This window comes from Ictidomys tridecemlineatus, chromosome 1, assembly GCF_052094955.1.
Source record: "Ictidomys tridecemlineatus isolate mIctTri1 chromosome 1, mIctTri1.hap1, whole genome shotgun sequence".
In the NCBI taxonomy this organism is placed as follows: domain Eukaryota; kingdom Metazoa; phylum Chordata; class Mammalia; order Rodentia; family Sciuridae; genus Ictidomys; species Ictidomys tridecemlineatus.
In genome coordinates this window covers 126,445,285-126,470,667 of record NC_135477.1, presented here as the reverse complement: position 1 = coordinate 126,470,667, position 25,383 = coordinate 126,445,285, and the positions used below count along the sequence as shown (strand labels likewise).

Below are 25,383 nucleotides of genomic sequence, written 5' to 3'. Positions count from 1 at the left end.
CTTTCATGAGCCCACAAGGAAGAAAGCATTCAATGTAGAAAGATCCACATGTGCAAAGGTCATGGGGTATAAAACGTGTTTGTGGAAGAGCCGAGTAATTGATATGACTGGGAGAAGAGAGTAGAGGCTCAGGAGGAATGCCTGAGCCAGGTCATAATGGCAGTATTAACAACAATGACAAAATGGAATATTTTGGCCAAAACCAATAAAGACCTATCAAAGCAAGCAGGGAAGTAATTTGATCAAAATTAGATTTTAGAGAAGTTATTTTGGTAGAAGGCAGAAAGATGCAGGTTGAATTCTGACTGGAAAAATAAAGAGACAAAGATATGCATTAAGAAGACATGGTAATCTCAGCAACTTGAGAGGTTGAGGCAGAAGGATCATAAGTTCAAGGTCAGCCTCAGCAACTTTGCGAGACCGTCTCAAAATTTTAAAAAGCAGGGCAGGGGGCATTGGGGTTGTAGCTCAGCAGTAGAGCACTTGCCTGGCACGTGCCAGGCCCTGGGTTTGACCCTCAGCACCACATAAAAATAAATAAATAAAATAAAGGTATTGTGTCCAACTACAACTAAAAAATAAATATTTAAGATAATAAATGAAATAAAAAGGACCAGGGATGTAGTTCAGTGGTACATCACCTCTAGGGCAGATGCCTGTAATCCCAGTGACTTGGGAGGCTGAGGCAAGAGGATCACAAGTTCAAAGCCAGTCTCAGCAACTTAGGGAAGCATTTAACAACTCAGTGAGATCCTGTCTCTAAATAAAATGTTTTAAAAGGGCTGGGTATGTGGCTCCGTGGTCAAGCACCCCTGGGCTCAATCCCCAGTACCAAAAATAATTAATTACATAAATCATCTCGGGGTTTAATTCTCAGTACCAAGAAGAAGAGGAGCAGGGGGAGGAGAGGAGGAGGGAAGGAGAAGAAGATACTGCACTGTTGAATTCTGGCTCATATTCTTCATTGGGAGAGAAGGCTGTCCTGTGCATTATGGGATTTAACAGCCTCCCTGTCCTTAGCTACTAGAATTCAGTACCACCAGCCCAGTTGTGATAGCCAAAAATGTCTCCAGACCTTGTTAAATATCCTTTGTGGTGGCATTGCCCAGGAGACCTCTCAGGCAATGTGCAAGGCTGTGTGTGCTCTCATACCCACATGGATAGTAGAGATGATTCAGGTTTGGATGCTCAGAGGAAGGTGGGACGATTGAGACAGATCTTATGGGAATGGCAGAAGTGGAACAATTGAGTGTGGAAGTTCAAGCAGGATTTGGTTTTGTGCGGACAGGAAGAAGAGGGCTTTAGACTATGGGTGCAGAATGAGCAAAACTCTGAATTCACTAAGGACATGGAACTTCTAGACAGGAAGAGGTGTCAGGCTTGGGGGAAGGGGGTGTCAGTTAATGAGGTCAAATAGGGATGCTGGTTCCTAGCAAGTTGGTTCTTGAAGATAAAGAGTCAAAGTTTATGCTCTCACCAGCTTGAAATATCAGCAATTCAGGAGGCTGAGGCAGGAGGATCACAAGTTCAAAGCCAGCCTCAGCAAAAGTGAGGCACTAAGCAAGTCAGTGAGGCCCTGTCTCTAAATAAAATACAAAATAGGGCTAGGGATATGGCTCAGTGGTCAAGTGCCCCTGAGTTCAATCCCCAGTATCCCACCCCTCAAAAAAGATTTTTTTTAAAGTTTATGCTCTCGGGTATTCTTTCATTCATTCATTGAGTACATACTTAATGCTGGCTCTCTATGGTAGTCAGCTTCTATTTTAGTGAGCTTTTTCACTGCTGTGACTAAAGACCTGACAAGGACAGTTTTAAAGGAGGAAAGGGTTATTCAGGTTTCAGAGGTCTCTGTCCATAGACAGCCAACTCCATTCTTCAGGACTCAAGGAGAGGCAGAACATTATGGCAGAAGAACTTGGCAGAAGAAAGCACCTCACATGGTGATCAGAGAGATGAGAGAGAGAGACTTCACCAGCCAGATCAAAATACATATCCCAAAGTCACACACCCCCAATGTCCCACCTCCTCCAGCCACACCCTGTCTACCTTCAGTTACCACTCAGTTAATACCATCAGGGGATTAATTCACCGATTGGGGTGAGGTTCTCATAATCCAACCATTTCATCTCTGAATCTTCTTGCATTATCTCAAACATGAGATTCTGGGAGACACCTCACATCTAAACCATAACACCCTCCTTCTTAAACTTTTCCTCCAAGTACAGCTAGTTCCCCTAGGTCCAGGCCATAAGCCCTGCTATGGAAGAAGGGCTACTGTGTTCATTACCCAGTTTCCCACCTCTGTGGTTGCTGCGTGGACCTGACATCTCATCAAAGGCCAACATCAAATGCCTGACAGAGACCAGTGATCCAGGAGGAGGTGCCCCCACACAGATTTTCTTTTAAGTCTTATTTTTGTACCTGAACTTTCATGTGAGGTGTGAATATTGCCCCCATCAAAATCTGCTTTCAAATTGGGCACAGTGGCACACTCCTGTAATCCCAGCAGCTCAGAGGCTGAGGCAGAAGGATCACAAGTTCAAAGCCAGCCTTAACAAAAGCAAGGGCACTACGCAATCAGTGAGACCCTGTCTCTAATTAAAATACAAAACAGAGCTGGGGGTGCAGCTCAGCGGCTGGGTGCCCCTGAGTTCATTCCCTGGTATCTACACACCCCCCAGAAAAAAAAAACTATTTTCAATTTAATAATCCACCTACCTTTAAATTTCAAGCAAAATTGGTGTCTGAAAAATGCAGCATTTATCCTGTGGCTTCCTGAACTCTGGGTGCATCCCCCACGCCCTACTGCTTCTTTGACCCCAAGGATACAGACATGCGTGCCAGTGTGAGCACAGATCCCGGTATGTGGGGAGTGATTTGAGATCATTTAGCTGAAAGCAGAGTTCATTGAATTCATGTTTTATGGAAAAATATAAATTCACAGTATTGGGAAGAAAAAGTAGGGGAGTTGGTAGGGTTTGCTTTAGTTTCAATCAAGGCAAATCCCTAACCTAGACCAGCACAGTAGCTATGGAATTGAAAGAAAGGGAAGGGATAAAGGAACATCTCTTAAAATACCTGTGTGTGCTGCAAGTGATGTCAGAGGCTGGCTCTCATCACACATGGGTGTGACATCAGTGGCTCAATGTCCTTCCCCTCCAGAGAGTAACCTGTCTGAGGACAAGAACTGAATCTGCTTGGCCTATAAATAGATAGTCAGTAAATACTTGGTCAATAAACAACTGTGTGCCTACTGTTCCCATAAATGCCACCTGAGAACCAGGACTAATGGGAAGCTGCACTGGGAGATGGTGAGACATTAGGGGACAGTTTGGGACACGCTGAGTGGAAGGTGACATGAGATGACCACAGAGGTAGCTTCTCTCCGGTAACTGAAGGCAGGACTGGACTGGAAGGGCCATCGACCTGGAGGGACACCAGAGAGGGCACAGGATGGCTTGGTGTCCTTGCAGCCTAGCAAGGCAGACATTTTAGCCCAGACATTGGGGTCAGAAGGATTGTGCAAATTCCAAATATTAGGGAATAAACTGAGCAGTGTGCTTGACAAACAGTGAGCTCAAGATGGAAAAAGGATCAGACCTTAGAAAATTTGGGGAACAAACAAGAATGTTTGACAGCAGGAGTTCAACTGTGTTACATCATGGGGGTTGGACCTCAGACAAGGGATTCACCCTTCTGAACCTAAGGGTCCTCAAGTGAAAGTACAAGCACTAAAGGATGGCGTCACAGGGCTGCTTGTGCACAAGAGGTAGATGTCGTCATGGGTGTACGCTCCCAGCCCTCTGCTGGGGTCAGTATATCACAGTTATCCCTCCTGAACCCCCTGTTCAGGTCTGTAGTAGTAAGGTGCTTGGAACTGCTTTCCTTTTGCCCATTATTCACTTATTTAATATTTGTTGAGCACATACTCTATGCCAATTACTGTATCAGACTCTGGAGACACAGTGAAGAGCAAAAACAGAGGTTGTTTCCTCTCTCCAAGAGCCTACTAACTTAGTCAAGATTCTCCAGAGAAATAAGGCCAATAGGGCAGGTGTGAGTGTGTGAAGAGATTTATAAGGAGTTGGCTCACTTGATTATGAAAACAGGCAAGTCCCAAGATGTGCAGTCAGCAAGGTGAAGACTCAGAGCCAGCGGTGGAATCACACCCAGGAGAAGCCAGAGGTTCAGTTTAGGTCCAAAGCAGGGGTGAAGGCGTCCTGGCTCCAGGGCAGTCAGCAGAGGCTTCCCTCTTAATTGCAGGAAATCAGCCTCTGTATTCCATTGCGGCCTTGTGCTGACTGAGGCCCATCCATGTTAGGGAGGGCAATTACTTTACTCACTTCATTTGAGAATCATCTGCAACTATGGCATCGCAAACAGTAAGGGGCAGGAAAGAGAAGCAGGCGGTGCTCCTAGGGGGTGTGATAAGTCTGCACAGGCAGCCACTGCTGAGCTGAGATCCAAAGACCAGGATGTGGGGAAAGAACGGGGAGGAGCCATCCAGGCTCTTGGAAGCAGGAGTCCACTCAGAACACACCCAGGGACCCCAGGACCTGCTCTTGCCTTCATCTTGGGCTCCCTAAGCAAAGGACGGTCCCTGGGGGAAACCCAAGAGCTAGCCAGTGGCCTGCAGGCCTCAGCCAAGCCCTTCCTCCCCACACCCCGCACGCACAGCAGCAGAGCCCTGAATTGCCAGCCAGGAGCCTGCTAATCTAATTAAGAAGCAAAGGAAATTCATTTTCCCCCTGACTCTTCCAAAGTGCAGGCCTTCTCCTTCACTGCAGATCTCCCTTTGTTTTGCTGCCGATGCAGCCCCCAGCTCCTGCCAGCTGGGAAAACAACTTCAATCTGACCTCTCGCCTGACATTTCATATTGATTTTCTCCATCCTCCTCAAACACCAGCCGACGGTGGGCCGCGCTGCAGCCGAGGTGCGCGAACCGAGACAGTTCATCAGAGTTCACGACGAGCAGCAACATTGGCTTTTGGAGATGAGCTCTGAGAAGGAGGGTATTTAATAACCGTCGGCGTTTAATCAGAATGCTGGGGAAAACCGTGTCATCAGAGCTGCATATATTAATTTCCATATGTCCCCCTCTCTGCACACTCAGCAGGGGTTGGAAGGGGTGATTCGTTCTCTCCCTCGCCTATTTTCTTTTTTTTTTTTTTTCCTACTGCTTCTGGCAGTAGTGACAGGGCTGTGTTTGCAGTTTGAGATGCCTGAAACAATGGGGTACTGATGGCAGCCGCCCCCAGCCAGTCAAGCTTTTCCCTTCCCATGTGTGAGTACTGGAGGTGAGGTGAAGGAATTGGCCAGATGTGATGAATGACAACCTAAAAAATGACAGCAAACTTATATCTTGAATTCCCATGAATCTGGTTCCTGCCCACCTCTCCAATCTCAATTCATTTGTAGCCTGGGAACACTGGCTTGCTTACAGCACCTCCAGCACACTTAGCCCTTTTCCTGCCTCAGGCCCTTCGCACAGGCCCTTCTTCTGCCAGGAACGCTCTTCTCCCATGGCTCACTTAGCAGTGTACCTAATGTGGAATTGGGCTTCACAGAACATCTGTGGTAAAAAGGCAGGCAGATGGTGCAAGACAGATGAAGGAAGGTGTATTAGTTTACCAGGGCTGCTATAACAAAGTGCCTCAGACTTGTTGGCTTAAGCAACAAAAGTGCATTGTCTCGAAGTTCTCAATAAGGTCAGCAGGGTAGTTCCTTCTAAGGACTGAAGAGAAGGGCCTCGCTGCTTGGCTTATAAAGTGCTTTCTTCCCCTACTCCCACCCTCCCACCTTGAGATCTTTTTTTTTTATACCTTTGTTTTATTTATTTATCTTTATGTGGTGCTGAGGATCGAACCCAGCACCTTGCACATGCTAGGTGAGTGCACTACCGCTGAGCCACAACCCCAGCCCCAAACACCCCGATATCTTTACAGCATTTTTTCCTCTGAATGCCTGAGTCGAAATTGCCTTTCTTGTTAAGAATACCAGTCATACTGGATTGGGACCCACCATAATAACCTCATTTTAATTCCCACTTTTAAGGACATTTCTCCAAAAACTCCATTCTAAGGTCCCAGGGGTAACGAGGACTTCTACTTATGAATTGGGGTGAGGCAAAGTTCAACCTGTGAGAGAAGGAAAGACGGGGAATTGACCACACGCTCCAGCCCTGGAGCTGACTGCAGAATCTGCTCGGGTTCCCTCGCTGCAGGGTGCCAAGGCTTTCTCCAGGTTTTAATGGTGGCAAGAAATGTGGACACAGACTGTCAAACTCAGTGTGGCTCTTGTTAAGGGCAGTGGGGAACCTAGACAGAGGACCAAAGGACAAGGGTGATAGGAACCCACACCTTGGGTCTCTACCGTTCCCCAAGGGCTGTGTGATTAAGAAGGAGGATAGCCGGTGCTTTCCATGGTGCTGAAAGTTTGTCAGAACAAAGAGGATTTTCATTGCCTCTAGATTCTATGGGGAGCCCAGACACCTGTTCCCTACTCCAAAGTTGCCCCTGAGTGAGGACGGTCCTTAATGGGTGGAGTTTGTTTTAGCAGCACAACAGACAAGAAGCAGGTAAATGCACAAAGGGGACTTGGAATAGAAAAATGGGTACCTTGAAGAGACCTCCTTGCAAAGGAACTGAGGACACAGTTTAAGAAGAGAACAAGTGGGACTTGCTTATGATAAATGTTACACCAGGGTGAAGTTATAGATGCCCCCTGTATGCAGTGTGTGGAGGTGGACAAAGACGGCAGGGACTAGGTGGAAGGAATGAAGTCAAAGGCTGTGAAAGGTGGACAGTGTCTCCATGTCCCAGATGCCCAGAAAGGTTGCAGTTTCACTTGTGTAATTTGGAGAGAGTTGGTGGACACCAGGAGAGCCCCACCTGGTGCCTTGGCTCTGCAGTAGAGTCATCAGGAAAGGTCATCACTCCCTGCACACCCCTGCAGCACCTGTCTCCGGCATGGGGAGGACGATCCCAGTGCTGTATGCCTCCTACCCACAGCCTAGGACATCGGTGCTTCCTTTGTCTCCTTCCACTGAACTAAAGGGCAATAGTGAGTGAATTCAGAGCCTGGGCCACAGCAGAGGAGGAAAACCAAAGTGGTGTCTACCCTCAGCCTCTGTCTAATGCCCACATAGGTGATCTTGAACAGGTAAATTAACTTTTTGTGCCTCCGTTTACTCACCTGCAAAAACAACTAGTGGCAGTACTTACCTTATAAGGTGCTTGTAAGAATTAAACACAATAACACTCCTGAAGCCTTGGGCTAGCACCTGACGTGTAAGTGTGGTGTGAGTTGTGGCTGGAATGATGTCTCCCTTTCCTACCACATGTCAATTGAGGGTGAAACCCGGAGCAGCAGCAACATTCACAGCCGTAATCACAGCAAGCTTGACTGATATTTCACCAAGTGCAGGAAGCAAGCCAAACACACACACGTTGAGCTCGTTTAATCCTCATGCCAGCCTTATGAGGTACATAGTGTGATTGTTCACAACCTGCCCAACCTGATAACAGGGAGAATGATACACTGTGGCCATCAGAGAGCAGAGACAAAGCTGGGTGTGATGAGGCCTGTGGCTCTTCAGCGGGAAGAGCTTCCCAGGCCAAGCACAGCGGGAGTCACTTTTTCAACTCAAGACTTACTGAACCACCCGCAGGGTCCTGCCTTCAAGGAGCTTCCATTCTGTGGGCGAGGGAGGAAAACAAATATATTCACTTGCACACGTAATTTCAGGCAGTCGTTGAAGATATAAGAAAATCAGCTCCTGGCCGGAGCTGTTGTCAGAGGGTAGAAGGGGGAAAGGTTTTGAATTGAGACCTGAATTATCGGAAAGATTCAGAGAGCAAGCTACTAAGTGTGACGGTCCTAACACAGGAACGACTTCCTGTGTTCAAATGGAACGAAGATCCATGGGTGGGGACAGACAGGTGGAGAGAGAGTGCACAAAAGGGGGTGGTTCTGGAGCCTCTGTGGGCTGAGACAGAGCCCCCAGTTTCATTCTAAGGGAGATGGGAAGCCAGGCGCAGCTTAAAGCCAAGAGGTGAATCCTGTGATGCGCTACCTGACATTTTGGTGAATGAGGGGATCCTGTTAAGGGTATATCACCAACTCACATCTTAGCCATCTTTGTGTGAATATGTTCTATGATGTTCACGCAACAAAGTCACTAGCGATGCATTTCTCAGAATGTGTCCCCATTGTTAAAAGATAACTGACCACCAAGTCTGTGGTCTTGCAAGTTCTCAAAAGGGAGCCACAGAGCCAGGCACAATGGTGCACACCTGTAATGTAAGCAACTGAAGTGGCTGAGGCAGGACAATCACAATTTGAGGCCAGCCTGGGCAATTTAGCAGGACCCTGTCTCAAAATTTTCAAAGGGGGCTAGGGGTGTAACTCAGAAGCAGAACACTCCTGGGTTCCATTCCCAGTACTGAAAAACAAAAAAGTAGGGGTGAAGAACAGAAAGCCCAGAAGCTAGGAGACCAATTAGGAGGCTCTTTCCACAGCCTGGAGGAGAAATGGTAGTGACTGTGCTCAGGGAGGGGACAGTGGAGCTGTGCGAGGGGCGGATTTGATTCACAAGGTAAGGCTGTGAGGACTTGCTGGAGATTGGACCTGGAGAAGCACTAGAAAGGGAGGAATCTGAGGTCAGTCTTGGGTTGGGGGACATAAGGAGATGGGGGAAGGAACAGGTTTGGCATAGAAAGACCAAGTGTTCTCCTTAGGATGTTTCCAGATTGAGACAGCCATGATTCATCCAATTAGAAAGTTCTGGATACATAAATTTGGAAGTTAGGGGGTAAATCTAGGCTGGAAGTTCAATTGAGGAATCAAGAACATATTATGGTATTTAAGACCATGAGGATAAAGTGATGTCACTTAGGGAACAGGGTGTGTTTGGAAAAAGCAGGAGCCCTGGCCAGGCACAGAGAGGGGAAGAAACTTGGCCCAGGCCACAGTGCAGGAGCTGGGATTCAGATCCACATCTTTCTGCTTCCAGGAGAAGAATCCATTAATATCCTGGTATTCGGCAGGAGAAAGAGCAGAATCTTTTTTAAAACATCCAGCAAGATAATTTCAGGGCCTTCAATTTATGATCCCCATAACTGGATCCCCCCAGCCTGACCACGCCCAGTTGCAGCATTAACCCAGCTTTTGCGCAGAACATGAGATCCATTCTCACTCTCACCCTCGTCTCCAAATTTAACTGCCAAACCCTGATTCTGTGAGCCACTAGATCCCTTCATAAACCTGCGGCTCGTTCCCTGGGTCTCCGATGGAATGTGTCCAAAGACATCAGCTGAGGCTGCAGCTGCAGTGCATCTGAAAGCCTGCGAGGGTTGGCACAGGTTCCGAAAGGGGTTCAGTATCGATCTGGGGCATAATTAACAGTGTTTATTGCAGGGGAGCTTGGTTAGGTTAAAAAGACAAGGCCCAAATGCTTTTGTCTGATGACAGCATCACAAACACACACAAACACACCCCCGACCCTGGAGAAAAGCCAAACAAAATCTTGCTTTATGGAGATATCTCTCTCTCTCTCTCTCTCTCTCTCTCTCTCTCTCTCTCTCTCTCTCTCTCTCTCTCTCTCTCTCTCTCTCTCTCTCTCTCTCTCTCTCTCTCTCTCTCTCTCTCTCTCTCTCTCTCTCTCTCTCTCTCTCTCACACACACACACACACACACACACACACACACACACAATATCTGAAGGTTCTCCACCCTATTCAAGCTTAACAACGGAGCAGGCAAAGCTCAAGCCATAACAAAAATAGAATCCCTTCCCCCTTCTTTATCTTCATTTCCATTTTTTATTAATTTAACCAGTTCTGTCAATTATTCATCCTGGTGACTCCAGTTGAGTGGATTTTCCTAAGAACTAGAAGCCTTATTAATTTTGGAGGTGAGTGTCATTCATTAGCAGTTGACGTCCTCCCAGACCCTGCCCTCTGCTCCACCTGGGGTCTCAGATGGGACGCAGGGCAGGCTGAACTTGGCACAGGCACACGGCTGCAGTTCCTGAGACACAAGGGCAGAGGTTGGCTGTGAGGTTATGGGTGGCTCTGGCCTTGGGACATGGCTCAAGGCCAGCTTACCTGTCAGCATGGTCCATGACCAGCCGTCACTGACGAAGCACTCACAGGCACCAGTGAGCATCCTGAATTTGCATTTCAGGAGAACCAGAAACGAGGGGCTTCCTGTGAGGCATGGTCCCCAGCAAGGGCTCTAGTCAACACGGATAGATCTTAAGATGGCCCATTCCTTCCTGCCAGAGGCAAAACCAGGAAGTTCAGCTCCTCTTTTCTTAGTTTCCTGTGACTTCTGTCACATATTAACACAAAGTTGGTGGCTTAAAACAACACACACCCGTTGTCTTGCAATTCTCTGGGGCAAGAGTCCAACATGGGTCTGACTGGCTAAAATCAAGCTGTCCTCCCTCCTGGAGACTATAAGAGAGGTTTGTTTGGGTTTTCCAACTTCCCTGGGTCAGTGACCTTCCTCCATCTTCAAAGCAGCAACAGCAAGACGAGTCCCTCTTTTGTGCCATCCCTCTGACATGCTCTCCTGCCTCCCTCTTCCACTTTTAAGGGCCCTTTGATTACATGAGGCCCACCTAGGAAATACAGAATAATCTTAAAATCAGCTGGTTAGCAATCACAATCCCATCCACATCTTAATTCCTCTCTGTCCTGGAAGGATGTGGATGTCTCTGGGAGCCATTATTCTGCCAGAGACTCTTCAGGTCTCAGTGGAGGCGTGTTCCCTAGGAAGACTGCAGATGCAGGGACTCTGAATCTGGACAGCTTGACGGTCAGGAAAGGTCGGCCGGCAGAGCCAGCTTGGTGTTGTGTGAGGGCCCAGCGGGAGGAATAGACCAGAGCCCAGCTTACATGAGGAGCTTCATTCAGGGCCAACCCTTGCCCAACCCCAGGCCAGTCACACTGTACTCTGTGCAGATGACTTGGTACTGAGGCAAGCAACAGCCCTAAAAGCAATGGTGAGGAGTACAGGAGAAACACAGAGGGCTGTGTAAAGGAGTAGAGGGATCAATCCTTTCAAATATATCACTCTGTTTAAGCATGAGGAGGGAGAATGGATGCTGGGAGAAGAATGATAAATCCCTAGAAATGAGACAGTGGAAGGGGTGAACAGGATGGATCTAGGCCCAGCTTTGAATGCAGTTTAAAAACTGGATGTGGAGGGTGAGGTAAAGAACCAAGGATAATTCCCAGTTTGGGGCCCGAGCACATGCCTCCAGGAAGGAGCCTTTGATTGATTTGGCAAAGATGAAAGAACAAATTCATGAATTTTAAGGACTGAAAATTCATGTTAGAATTTCCTGGTGGGATTACAAATTGGTGCAGCCACTCTGGAAAGCAAAATAGAGATTCCCCAAAAGATTCCCCAAAATGGAACCACCAATTGACTCAGTTATCCCGCTCTTTGGGCTATACCCAAAGGACTTAAAATCAGCATACCTCTAGTGACATGGCCACATTGATATTCATAGCAGCTCAATTCAAAATAGCTAAACTATGGAACCAAACTAGGTGTCCTTCAACAGATGAATGAGTAAAGAAAATGTGGTATATATACACAATGGAATATTACTCGGCCATAAAGAAGCATGAAATCATGGCATTTGCTGGTAAACAGATGGACCTGGGGACTATCATGCTAAGAGAAATAAGGCAAATGTTCTGATATGCACATGCTGACTCACAACAGGTAGAGGGGAGGAAGGAGTGGAAGTTCACCAGATTGGATGTGGGGGGAAAGGGAGGGGAGATGGGACTAGGAAAGACAGTAGAATGATTCAGACATAACTTTCCTATGTTCATATATGAATACCAGTGACCAGTGAAACTCCACATCATGTACCACAACAAGAATGGGAAGTTATACTCCATGTATGTATCATATGTCAAAATACATTCTACTGTCATGATTAACTAAAATCTTTTAAAAATCTCACATCAGAAAGAAAGCGTTAAGAGACTACATCGATACTTTTGCTATTTAAACCCTCTCCCATTGAAAGGGCTCCTTCTCATCATTTTATCTTCATTGCTCCTGCAATGTTCATAGTGTATCTGTTTTGTTGTTGTTGTTGTTGTTTTGGGGGGGTGGTTAGCCACTGAGGAAATCAAGTCTCAGATTGTCTAAAACACTGACAGAGCCTGGGTATATTTCTTACTTTATAATGAAAGCCCCCACCCACCCCACCCCACACACACACACACACACATACTCCGTGCTCACGTGGCACCTTTTGATGAGAAGGGAAGGGGGCCTCTCTCACATGTGCAATTGACCCACGTTTGTCTGCTAATTCAAGCCCCCAGTGCCGTTCACATAACTCTATTTGACAGCTCCGGAGGTGGCATCCATAACTGAATGGCAAGATCCGCTGTCTACTCCAGCAGCTTTCAGGCCCAGCAGCCAAGTCCTTTATCTACTGAATTACTCAGAGCACCTGCTGGCCTCCTGAGGCCACCCCACACAGACAGAGGCAGCCGAGGGCAGGGGATGCTCCTAATGACACTTGCTTTTATCTTCTCTCATATCTGTAACCTGAACATAAGGATTTAAATAGGATTTATCTCACATATGGGCATCCTTAATCCTGGGGTCAGCTAGTACATCTTGAAATTTCGATGTCATTTGAAAATCCCTGTTATGAAATGAAGTGGTCACAGGGTTGTTGCATGAGAAAAATGGGACCATCGCACTTAGGAAATGGGAGACTGTGGCATCCGACAGAGGAAAGAGTCGGTCCATAACAAGGTATTGTGCTGAGCACAGTGATGGAAAGTACACCATGACTGCCGTGCTGTACTGACCATGCTGGGCCAAGAGGAGGGGAAATCAGGAAGGGTTTCTAAAAGAAAGTTCATTTTAAATTCATGTGAAGGCAGGCACGGTGGTGCACATCTGTAATCCCAGCACTTGGGAGTCTGAGGCAGGAGGATAATGAGTTCAAAGACAGTCTCAGCAACTTGGTAAGGCCTTAAGCAACTCAGCAAGACCCAGTCTCAAAATAAAAAATAAAAATGGTCTGGGGATATAGCTCAGTGGTTAATCCCTGGTACAAAAAAAAATGTGAAATGATTCCCAATGTCAGAGAAAATGCTAAAATATTTGTGCTGAGCATACTGTGAAACAGTTGAACAGTCGAGTCAAATGTCCTCATCTTCAGCATTTCCTGTTATGTTCCCAGAGGTTTGGATGCACTGCATTGTTTAATCTCTGTTTAGTAAGACTCTTCTGTATTCGTGTCATTGTAGGGCCACAGAATTACAAAGTAGTGTTACCCCAGTGCATGGGTGCTTACCCTGGTGAAGATATTAAATGGCATTAGAGTTCCTGAAACAGTACTGGCCTGGCATATAGTGGACACTAGATCATATTTACCAAATCCTTGAATGAAGGACACAAGACCTAAATCAGATAATACATGCCATTGTTTCAGAAATATAATATTGCTATGATTTTTTTTTTTTTTTTTGGTAGCAGGGATTGAACTCTGGGGCACTTGACCACTGAGCCACATCACCAGCCCTATTTTGTATTTTATTTACAGACAGGGTCTCACTGAGTTGCTTAGCGTCTCGCTGTTGCTGAGGCTGCCTTTGAACTCGTGACCCTCCTGCCTCTGCCTCCCGATCTGCTGGGATTACAGGCAGGAGTGCTGTGATTCTTAAACCAAGTATGTAAAATGAAAACATCAACTATACACTTTTTCCGATTCCCAGGCAAACACATGAAAACTCAGAATTATCTCAGTTTTATCTCCTAGATGATTTCCTGAAACTTTTATCGTATAATAGATTCCAATTAATAGTATATTATTTGATGCTGAATTAGATATAATAAGCCACTTAAGGGTAACATCATCCTATTATATGGAGCTCTGTACTGTGACCTGTGTGTCTTGACCAGAACTTGAGAACCTAGCTAAGTCCTGAGAAGTGAATGATGGTTTCCAACTCAACTGACCAGAAAGGATCTCAAGAGGTGTTGGGAAGGGAGCGAATACCATCAAGCAGAGTATTGATGATGGGGAAGGATTTTATCCATTAGACAATTTCAAGTCCTGCTGGACTAGTATTGGCAGTAGGTGGCTTTGAGATACTGTTGAGGTTGGCGAGAGTAAATCATGAAGGTCAGCAGTAGGCATTTGTGAGCTTCCTGTGGTGTGGAAACTCGGCTTATGTGAGAACCGAGAAGGCCATATACCATCATGGTGAATAAGTGTTGGTTCTAGGGTCAAACAAACCCAAGTGGGAACTTGGACTTGATTTCTTCCACTTAACATCTCTCAGCCTAAACATCTGCCTCTTGGAAATGGGGACCATAGGAGTCTGCGCTGGTGGGTTGTCATGAGGTTCCAGTGAGATGCTGCCTGGTCCACAGTACACACTCAGTATTTGTTAGTCTGTGAACTCAGAGAGGAGAAAATTGGGGGCTGAGAAGAGCAAATTAGAGCCAGCAGGGAGTAGTTAGGTGGTCAACAAATTTGGTGAGTATTCTGCACATTGCCCCCAGTGTATTGTGTCAACTCTGCAAACAGACAATGCCACTCTCATTAATTCTCTGTGGCTGCCAAGAACAGAGAGCATGAAACTCATATGAGTTTGAAGACTTGGACCCATCCAAGGTCAATTTTCTGGGACCATGCCCTCAAAGGTGTCTGTTATCAGCAGCAAGCTAAGGGGGTCATTGTTTCTATTAGAGGAGAAGAATGATGTCACATGGATTCACATCCTAGGGCCTCTTCTTAGCCCATGACCAAGTGCAGATGGCTGCATGAGGGGTTTAGCGCAGTGCTTGGCACTGTGCAAGGGACTATTCCTCGCTCTACTCCCTCGCAGTCTTACAGCAATACAGTAGTCACCGTTAGTTCTCCAGGTGTGCACACCACAGGGCGCTTTAAGACAGGTCCGACTGTCAGTGGATTTGGAACAGTGTATCCCTGTAGAAAACCAGAGCTGGGAGCACAGAGGGCTCACAGTGGCTCCGTGAGAAGACAGTGTCGTGCCCAGCTCCCACTCGGGTCCCTCTCCATGCAGAATATCAGTCCAAGCCAAGACGGACTGACCGCCCTACTCCTGGTGAACTTCTCACCTTGCCCTGCGAGATCGCCGTCAGCAGGGAGCCGCTCCTCTGCCCTTCTCCGTGTGCCGCCGCTTATTGCAGTAATTATGTATACAGCCTGGAAAACGGGGACAGCTTGGGCGTGCAGCCCTAGCCTCTGCGGTGCCATGGCAACCAGCTTCCCAGCAATCACCCCTAATAACGGCCCCTCGCTGGTGGACTCTTCCACCTGGGCAGAAGCTCCCCAGGGAGCTCAGGCTTCTCTTAGAGCAGCTGCACTAAGCTTCCTGTTGGGAACAAATTATGAGAAAGTGTGAGAGGGAGGAAGGAGGGAAACCCTGAGTCTGTGAGGGGTGGAGTGGGCCACTGCCGTCCGACTCCTGGAGACCACGGGCCACAGGGACCCGTGAAGGCATGAGACCCATGGATGCCTGTACCACTCACCCACTGCACAGGGACAGGATCTAATGAAGTCCAAGATCCCGTGTGAGCCCTTGTAAATCGGCCTCCCTGCTCCCAGATTTCTTCATTAGGCTCCTGTGGAGACGCCCACTGCCAGCTCACCCTCTTGCCTGGACTGTGGAAGTGCCTCCCTTTATCGCTGCCTGCAAGAGAGAATGTGCTCAGAGACTTCCTTCAATCAATAGCCTTCCAGAGTGACAGTTCTCAAAAAGGCACCAGCACCACTTGGCTAATCAATGACTCTTCCTCACCCAAGGAGGGCAAACGGGCCCACAATTAATGGACTTGTCTATGGATGTGAACCCAAATTCTGCCTTTAGATTGACAGGCCAACGGGGAGCCAAACACAGGTTCCCACTTCCCCCTCTTGAGATCAGAGACTCCAGCTGAGGCTCCTCCGTGAGAAAGTTGTAACCTCTCAGAGCTTTTCCCTGGCTGTGCGCTCAGACGGCGAGACTTTAGGTCCTAGGCTCTCCAAGCCTCTGTTTCCTCACCTTTAAAACAGGATTCTTAACCCTGAACGGTGCCTGACAGGGGATGGATGTTTTCCTTGAGGCCCTTTTTATGAATTGGGATTTCTGAGCTCATTTTGAATCTGGAACAAATAGGTTTGGTTTGGTTTTTTTTTAATAACAGGAAGTTCGGAGGGTGGTCAAGTTTATCGGTAAGAGGGGACCAAGGATACAGAGGACTGAGATGGTTCAGGAAGGCTTGCTAGAAAAGGTGGCGAGCCCTACATGTGGAATAGGAGTCAGAGTGACAGAGAAGACATGGGCAGGGTTGACTGTGGCATGTGGAAATGCACCACGGTCACCCACCATTACCGCAGGGAATAAACCAGGGGAGGAATAAACCCTGGAGCTGAGGGTGAGCAGGCCAGGCTGACCGCAATGCAGTGCTGGAAAAGGAGAGAAATGGGCAGGGATGGTGGCATACTGACCCAAGGCCTGACGGGAACGGCCCTGAGTGCCAGGCCCGGGGGGTGGGAACGATGGCTGCCCGCATAGGGGAGTCACTGTAGGTGTCTGAGCAGGAGGGTGGCGGTGCGTGGGGAAGTTCACCCAGCACGTGGCGGTATGGTACAGGTTCTCAAGTTCTACTTAGTGCTCCTTGTCTCAGAGTAGGTGGGCTTGCTCTGCAGCTGTGGGCACAGCAGCGGCACTAGGAATTTGGAGGAGAGGGTGGTTATGCTGGGATGGCTGGCCAGCTCTCTTGGAAGCCCATACCCAGAAGCAGGCACTCTGACCTGACTTCCCTGGCCAGCTGTGGACAGTCAGGGGCTGAAACAGAGAGGTTACTGCAGGGACAGAGAGTTGCACAGGGACCCAGGAAAATAATAGCAGCTCTGCAGAGTTGAGGGAGACCTCAAATACTCTGTCCCCTCCCTTTTTGACAATAGGGGGAGAGGGATACTAATCTCCTAGTGCTGCTGGGACAAACCCCCACAGACATACTGAGCTCAGTGACTTAGAAACACACTTTTTTTTTTTTTTTAATCTTATAGTTTCTAGAACTGAGAAGCCTGACATGGGGTCTCACTGGGCCAAAGCCAGGATGTCCCCAGGGCTGGGTTCCTTTTTAGAAGTTTTGGGGGAAAATGTTTTCTTGCCTTTTCCAGCTTCTAAAAGCTGCCTGCATCCCTTGGCTCACAGCCCCCTTCCAGCTCCAAAACCAGTAATGGCCAGTCTGTGGTCATTGAATCACAGAACCCTGTGATTCTCACATTGGGTTCCTCTGACACTGACCCTCCTGCCTCCCTCTTCCAGTTATAAGGACCTTTGTCACTATCTGGGTGAGTCCACTCAGGTAGTCTAGCATCATCTCCCCTTAAATTCAACTGTGTGGCAACCTTAATTCCCAATTCCTCCTTGTCACGCAACAAAGCGTGTTCACAAATCGCAGGGATCAGGGTGTGGACTTCTGAGGAGTGGGTGGCATTTCCTGTCATAGGGTAAAGGAGCAAATTTTCTTGCTAGGCAAATTGAAAGAATCTTCCAGGCATGATAAATAAGGAGGACCTTTCTCACTATAACCCCTGCACTTGTCAAAGTGCCTTACACCTACCAGTCCTCAATGTCTGCTGGCTGACACTGCGTGACACTAGTGCTTACTGACGTCTGATCATGTGCTAGGTGTCTTATTTGCTTTTATCTTTTTTAACCATGCAAAGTGGGCATTGATGTATATTTTAAAGATAACAAAGCTGGCCAGGTATGGTGACACACGCACATAATCCCAACAACCTGGGAGGCTGAGACAGGAGGATTCTAAGTTCGAGGCCAGCCTCAGCAACTTAGACCTTGTTTCAAAAGATAAAAAGGACTGGGAATGTGGCTCATGGTAAACCAAACTAGGCTCAATCCCTAATAATAATAATAATAATAATAATAATAATGCTAAATATTTAGGGAGAGTAAGAAAAACTAACAGATACTCCAGCCTGTATATAGTACTGCACAGGTCCTAGCCCCAATATGTCTGACACTTAAGTCCATTAACGTCTTTTGCACCAGCCTGAGATACATGTTTAGGAAAGCAGTTTGCATCTTACTAACCAATGATTCCATTGTTCTATGTAATCTATCTTAGACTCCCACTGTCCATCAAAAAATGCATTTATCACCTTGAGTATTTACACATGCTAACTCTCCTGCCTAGCATAGGATGCACACCTCCCATCTCTAGACACTATCATCAGGGGTCAGCAAACTCTGACCTACAGCCAAACCTGGCTCACCACCTGTTTCCATACTGCTCTAATGAACAATGTTTTTACATTTCTAAGGGGTTGGGGGAAAAAAGAGTCCTATTTCTTGACACTTTAAAAAAAAATTGAAACAATGTTTGGCGCCCATGAACTGAGCCTTAGAGTTTATCTGCTTCTGTGTTGTCTGTGATGCTTTCAGGCTACAGAGAGTCAAATTTTCACAGCAGAGACCAAATGACCCTCGGATCCCACACTGTTTACTAACCTGTGATCTGTCTGGTGCTTGTTGATCATTTAAGCCTCAGTTTTGTAAGTCACTCTTAATCACACCCCTTCCTTCTCCCCCACCCTCTGAAATTGTGCTGTCTTTTTTCTTCCCCAATGTGAGAAAAAGAAAAAAAGATTTTGACTCTTTTTTAACTTTGGTTATTAAGAGACATATTGGTAAAGGAAAATATTATAAGCAGAAGTCTTTTTAAACCAGCTGTATAAAAGTTGGGGACTGAGGCACGGTACTGTCTTCTAGACTGACTTCTCCCTTTCTGCCAGGCTATGTGGCATGTTGATGTGACGTTCACTGTCAGGCAGTTGTTTATGGAATGAAGGAAGGAAGGATAGATGAAAAGCGATCTCAAATCCTAGTCTCTGGTCCATGTCTGGAGACTCTGTCATCGGGCCCATGGTAGTACAGTAGCCACTAATTAAATCCGAAACTCCTCTCCCTGGCCTCAGCTGGACAAAGGCCAAAGCATTGTCAGTCCAGGGACTTCTTACCCTCCGTGGGAAAATTGTTGGCCGTTTCTCTCATTGGGCGAAATTATTGGCTGCATCTTCTGTATAGTCAAAATTACTGGCTGCATCTCAATCGGAGAGCCTTTTCTCTCCAGGGGCAAAACTGTTGCCTGCATATCTCTGAAGGAAAATTGCCATCTGCCTCACAGTGTAGGAAAATTGCCAGTTCTATCCCCATTATGGGGAAATTGTCAGCCATCTCTCCAAAAGGAAACGCAGGCCAGCTGTGCTGCTCCGTAGAAGAGACGTCAGCACAAGTGAGCACTTTACAACCCTGCGCACGATTCTCAGTCTGCTCCTCCTGTTTTCTCATGAACGACCTGCACATCCCCATGGCCTCTTTTTTTTTTTTTTTTTCCTTTGCTTCTCATATGCCCATGTCACCCAAATCAGGATGGTGGTGGCATGGAAATGAGAGCCACGTATGCCCAGGAGGGTGTTGCTCAAGTGATAGCCCAGTGACAACCTATCACATCTGTATTAGAGAAGGCCCAGACCCAAGACCTAGAGATCAATACCATGACTGGGAGCTCTTATCTGATCCATCTGGAAAAACCCTGCAGGCCTTTGGACTGTTCTCTGGCCAAGCCTGCCTCCAGCAGTGTGCTTCTGCTGTGCTGCAGCATCCCTATTGTTTGGGGGACACACATTTTGCTCAGTGCTGCAAAATGAAAGCTCTCCTCTATTCTCACGTCCACCCTGGAAAGCAGGTACTATTATCATCTCTATTTAAAGATCAGGAAAATGGAATTAGGGAGGAGTCAGGCTGCTTGTTAAGGCTTCATAGCTTATCAGCAAAGGGGCTGGGAGTTCGACCCAGGCCTACTGAGCAGGGGACGGCTGCACCCTTCCCATCACAGCAAGTGGAACCAGGATGAGGAAGACATCAGAATCAGCAGTAAGGACTTGGTCCCCACCTGGCCCCACCCAGTCCCTGGGCAGTGTGGCAAGTGTGAGGTCCAGAGAAGGACCTGGTACCTGTGGTTACTAGTGTATCTCCCCTGTCCCCTGATCCTGAGTCAGCCCACTATATGCTTCCTTTCTGCTGTTGTCCCCTCTGGAATGAATGTAGTTTTAGCTTTAGGTTTCTCTCGAGTCGCCCCTTTTCTTCTCAACTCTTCTGTCCTATTTGTGAATTTAAGATTTTCTCCAGATTCTGGGAACTTATTCATTGTTCCAGTCATCTGAGCCTTTTCGTGGGCTCACATAAGATACTTAGCGCTCCGTGGAGGCGTGTTTACATCAATAGATGTTAGAACACCAAACACTACCTGCACGAGGCACAGAAGACAGCCTGTAGGATTTCAAAGGAAAACCCCAAAGTAGATTTTGAGGAACTCTGTGCAAGTGATTGGCCACACGGAGAGATGAACAAGTAAGGTTTTGAAATAGGATCAAATCAGGGGTTCCCAACTAGGAGCAGTCATACCCTCCAGGGGACATTTGGCAATATCTGCAGACATGTTTGGTTGCCAAAACTGGACAGACGCGGTGGGGTAGGCTGGCCAGGTATGTGGCTTAAAATCCTAGGCTGCCTTTAATAACAGGTCAACTGTTATGTCCACCAAAGAACTTGATAGGGGTTTCCCAGGAACATTTGGCCTTGGAATCTGGAATAGCTAGCAAGTCATGGGTCGAGGACTCTACTGAAGTCACTTTGGAAAACCTACCTTAGACTAATGGGGCTTGGGTGGGGGAAAGGGAAGAGCACTGGAATTTCATAGATTTTTGTTACCTAAGAGCCTGGAGGGACCTGGCAGGCAACCCTGACTCCTTCAGCTTACAGAAAAGGAAACAGACCAGAGAGTTGACAGTGGCCCATAGTGACTCAAGTGGGAGACAGTAGCATGGAGGATAATATAAGCTGGAAGTGTGATAGTAAAAGCAAATGTGACTCCATTTTGTTTTGTGACTTCATTCTGTGAAACAACTATGCCAAGTAGAAGGGTCATGACTGGGGCAAAATGTTCTTTTCCTTTTGCTATAGAAACCTGTAAGAACACAGAACTACCTCTTGGGACATGATTTCTGTAACTAGGGTAACAGGGCTCTGTTTCTGTAACTGGGTGACTGGGCTAACTGTGATTGGTTAGGCTTCCCTCCGCTTGACTGCACTCTCCCGCTTCTGTAAAAAGAGAGAAATAATACCTACCAGTGTTGAACAAACCTGTAACCTGGCTTGCTTGCATTGGCTAGACCCCGAACATCCCTTTTGCAGTTTTCAGGCTTATCAGGAGTGCCCTTGCAATTGTTTGGGGCTGATCAGGGGAACAGCTTTATGTTCTGGTCAGTCGCCTCTAGTGTGCTTCAATAATGCTTGATTCGATTATACGTGAGTGGTCTGGAAGTCAGTTTATGAAACCCTGGGACGAAGCTTTAGCTGTAACAGAAGCAGAAGGAGTTCAAATCCTGGCTCTGTTCCGACCAGCTGAGTTGGCTGAGTAGACCAATTAAAAAAAAAAGAGAGAGAGAGAGAAATAACACCTACCAGTGTTGAATGAACTGATACCATTGGCGACACCGAATGTAGGTATTAATAGCCAGCTGATTTGTGCCTATCCTGAATCAGCATCCCTGACCCAGTCTGATGTTCTTTTGAGTATCCCAGGATGGGCAAAGGTGCAGCCAAGTAGTGGTATAAAAGTGGGGATGCCCAAAGTGCATGTAGGACCCAAGGGATTCCAGTTTGACTATTTGAGTAGAAAGGCATATCAACCAAGGTGTAGTTGTGGACGCAATGTGATAGGCAGGTGGGCAGAGGCAAAAACTTATTGGCAAGAAATGGACGCAGCAGTCCTTGTTACTGTCATTAACATCTCAGATCTGTCCCCCCTGTTGGACAACCTGACATATTGGCATTGACTAGGTCTGAGCTATCAGGTTCTCATCAAGACCATTTCCTCACAAAGAAAGCAAAAGTTTATCCTGTCTCCCCCACAATTCCTTTCTTCTTACATGTCTTCATCTTCTGGAAGCCAGTTGGAAATGCCATAGGGCAGCAGGATCTCTAATGCCGGGGGTCTTCAGCAGTGCCCAGTGATTTGTCTCAGCTTCTATCACTGAGCCACGAGATGTCGTTGCACCACATGTTCAACAAATTTCCAGAATCTCAGACACTGGAGTGGGCATGAGAAGTAAATTTCATGGAACACACACAAATGTTCTATTTACCCCCACTAGACGGCTCCCCAGCACCTTTATTCCCTTCTGGAAACACAAATTTCACTTATTTCCAACTGTAGCTAAATTTGGATGATTTCTAATGTTTGTGAGCTCCCTAAGGGTAGGACTTGATGTGTCTGGTTTTGTTACCTAAGGGCCTGGTATTTTATATATAGCCTGGCATGCATTCACCCCGCGAATCTTTTATTTGTACATTCTTGATGTATTGTATTGTGCAGGCAACACCTTAAACTGGTAAATGATCCCTCAGCATGGTCTTATACCTGGTATGGGCCCAATGGCGTCATGATTAAGAATAAAGACTGAAGTCAGACAGACCTGAGTTCAAAACCCAGCTCTACCTCAGTCTAGCTGAGTGTCCCTGGACAGGACACAAAACCTCTATACCTTCATTGTTGTCACTTCAGAGGTTGTTGCAAGATTTGAGATGAAACATGTAAATCATGGGGCCTTGAATACTATAGGCTTCCCATTTACAATAATTACTAACACTGAAGTGCTGTTGCTGAATGAATGCATGGAGTTGACATTAAGACTTGAGTATGGGGCTGGGGTTGTGGCTCAGTGGTAGAGCACTTGCCTAGGATGTGTGAGGCACTGGGTTCAATTCTCAGCACCACATATAAATAAAGGTCCATGGACAACTAAAAAAAAATTAAGAAAAAAAAAAGATTCGAGTATGTGTACATATGTCATGAACTGCAGAGTACCATGCAGGGATGTTACCCAACTCCTGCCCACTGCCAAACTTCAAGCAGGCATGCCACAGATATTAGTGGGTTGGCCAAAGTTGTCTCCTTCCATTTCACCACCATCTTGTGAGGTATCATTTACAGGCTTCACAATTTTGTTACACTGACCCTTCCTAATGTTCCAGGTATTTGGAAAACAGATTCTTAGGTAGAAAATTGCTAAGAGATAGGATATATTTATCAGTTTTTTAAACTTTTTTTTTTAGTTGATGGATCCTTTATTTTATTTACTTATTTATATTGCTGATAATCAAACCCAGTGCCTTACACATGCTAGGCAAGCACTCTACCACTGAGCCACAACCCCAGCCCCCATATCAATTTTATACACATGTATTTTTCATATATTTATAAAATTTTGTCAATTTGAAAAGCAAATTTGAACTAAAAAACATTATAAGGATCTCTTGGTAAGTATTATTTCCATCGTTTGAATAGCCCTCAGGCTCTCTCTGTACTTCTCAGTGCCAAATTCTCAGGAGTCTTGAAGAATGGAATCTGATTGGCCAACACTAGCAGTATACATTCATGCTGAAAGTAGTGACGGGCATGTATTTATTGAGGGCCTGCTGTGTGCCAACATTAGTCTCCCATTTTGCAGCTGGAAAAACTGAACCTAAGAGGGTAAACGTCCACAGCCATTAAATGGCAAGAGCTGGACCTGACCGACTCTTGAGCAACGTTTGCCAAGCCTCACTCCTGCCTCAGGTGGAGGTGACCAAGCCTCAGGTCTCCTGATGTTCTACTTGGAGTATTAGGTTCCCACTTACTAATGAGATTGCTGTGAGTTGAAACTAAGATAAAAATTCTTTTATCCCTATAGTTGAGAATGAGATACCAGCAGAAGCCAGGGGCCTTCACTTATCTTTGACCAAAGCCTAAGAGATAAGGGCACTGATGGAGACACTTGGTCTGATGGAGACTCTAATAAGACCTGCGTTTCTATTTCAGTGGTGTTGTGCTTTGTTTTTAATTCTCAAGTTCAATTCTGATTATCAGGTTTGTTGCTTTCTTCTCTTAAAGTGAAAATTAATAGCAAGGCTTGGAAGGGAACTTATATACACTTGGACTTTCTTCAAGGAATTGATGGCTGACTATGAAAGTGCACTGAGCAGGCAGGAAAGAGGAAGCCTTGGAGGCCAAGTTAACCCAGCCACCCGCTGACCAGTGTTCAGTTCAGCATACAATTGTGTTATAAACCCTTATTAGGTTGAACCATATGTAAGGGCCATTTTGCAGGTCAAAAGTAATTGAATACCAGCAAATTTATATGTTTAAATCTAATACATGCTAAGTACCCAGAAGACAGAGATTTCATTAATTTATTTGGTTTGGTTCCAATCAAGCAACAAATGTTCATTGAACGTTGTTTGTAAGACTCTGGGTACAAAGATAAATGAAATCAAAATCCTGCCCGAGTCTCACATCCTAGTAAAGAAATAAAAACAAATTCATGAGTTGTTAAATAATGTGAAACATGATAATTTTATCATAAGAAAGAACAGGAGGAAATACTAAATAGATGACCAAATCAAGTATGATAGGGCTTCAGAGAAAACATCATTTAGAGTGAAATCTATGTGGTAGACTAGGTGTATAAATCAAGTAGAACTTGGATCAATGAAATAATCAGGCAATGCATAGAAATGTCAAGATACATTCTGTACAGCCAATCTCAATCCAAGTTGTTAAAAAAAAAAAAAAAAGACAGGTACAGTTTGGGAGAGGCTTCCACACCATGATAGAGCCACACTCGTTATCCTGTAAATAGAAAGAACTTGAAGCTAGTAAGAAAAGCAAGATCCTGGAAATCACACAGAAGATGGCGTAGCCACAGTTTACATAGAAGTATACTCAGAGAAGGACCTGGCCCAAGGTCACACAAGTAAATGGCAATCTGACCTTGGCCCAAGGCAATCAGGCAGCAAAGCCCCGCTATTAAAATATGTCCAAATAAAAATATGTCCACAAGTATTCATCATACATCATTATTCAGAACAGCTAAAAAGTGGAAACAACCCAAATGTTTATCAACTGATGAATGAATAAATAAAATATGGTAGAACCAAGCAATGGAATACAACCCAGCCATATAAAGAATGAAGTACAGGGGCTGGGATTATGGCTCAGCAGTAGAGTGCTCACCTAGCACACGCAGGGCACTGGGTTCAATCCTCAGCACCACATAAAACTAAATGAATGGAATAAAGGTATTGTGTCCAACTACAACCAAAACAATACTTTAAAAAAAAAAGAATAAAGTACAGATATATGCTATGACATGAAAATATTACAAGGAGTGAAAAAAGCCAGGCACAAATGACCACATATTCTGTGATCCTATTTATGTGGAATTTTCAGAGTAATAACTAGAAAGTA

The 25,383-nt window shown here is 46.1% G+C and overlaps 1 protein-coding gene and 1 long non-coding RNA gene across 8 annotated transcripts in view; one reads left to right on the top strand and one right to left on the bottom strand.

Annotated features, from left to right (window-relative positions):
* Positions 1–25,383, top strand: part of Ppp2r2b (protein phosphatase 2 regulatory subunit Bbeta) — a 437,378-nt gene that overhangs the window by 394,185 nt on the left and 17,810 nt on the right. The gene's annotated exons all lie outside the window — the stretch shown is intronic.
* Positions 9,799–10,316, bottom strand: LOC144377231 (uncharacterized). Its single transcript, XR_013437999.1, has 2 exons — positions 10,107–10,316; positions 9,799–10,029 (listed from the first exon to the last, which is right to left on the bottom strand). It is a non-coding gene; the product is annotated as an uncharacterized LOC144377231 (long non-coding RNA).